General features: G+C 38.2%; 1 pseudogene; it reads right to left on the reverse strand.

Annotated features, from left to right (window-relative positions):
• Positions 1-333: 333 nt before the first annotated feature.
• Positions 334-452, reverse strand: LOC134963796 (5S ribosomal RNA; annotated as a pseudogene).
• Positions 453-809: the final 357 nt, after the last annotated feature.

The raw sequence follows: 809 nt of genomic DNA on the forward strand, positions 1-809 counted from the left end.
ATCAGCAAGGTGATAAAAAAAAGTATTAAATCACAATGTGACGATATGTGACTCACTTAGTGTAAAGTAGGTGGCAGATGATTTGTCCGCACACCCACTGAGATTAAGCAAGTATTAATGTTTGAATTTAATCAGAGCGAAAATTTGGTAAATCTTGTATTCTCTATAAATTTATGAATTTTTATACATAAGTATATTCATAAACAAGAAAAACCGGCTTTGACGACTCCGGACTCCTTCTAAAAGGTAAACACAGGTAAAAATACTGCAAAGAATGATAGCGGTAAGGTTACTGGTGAATGAAGGGTATATACACGGAAGGTGTGTTCCTTGATACTACAGTATTTAGTATTCCCAGAGGGTCACCCTTTCTGGTACTGACCAGGCCCAATGCTGCTTGGCTTCCAAGATCAGACGAGATCGGGCATGTCCAGCATGGTATGACTGTAGATAGTCAAGTATATACCTATCTGCATATGGAGAAACCAATTGCTTAATAGGTTTGGGCTGGTCTGAAAAAGTATGGGGAAAATTATTCCCAGTTACTTTAAGATGTCTGGACACTGTGTCCCATTGCTTTAGGTGTAAAAATGAAGCCAAGTGAAATGGGATTTATTCACATATATACAGTACCAAAATTGTACATGGGGCGGCCCGTATCCTGATATTGACACCGGTGCTGAGTGTATTAACGTTGTCAGATACCCAATTGCTTGCCCAAAATGTAGCGTTCAAATACAGCCACACTGGTAATAAATGAAAGAAAATAAGAAAACATAAGAAAAAGATCCTCAAGAAGGGCAAAACAA

This window comes from Pseudophryne corroboree, chromosome 9, assembly GCF_028390025.1.
Source record: "Pseudophryne corroboree isolate aPseCor3 chromosome 9, aPseCor3.hap2, whole genome shotgun sequence".
NCBI lineage: Eukaryota > Metazoa > Chordata > Amphibia > Anura > Myobatrachidae > Pseudophryne > Pseudophryne corroboree.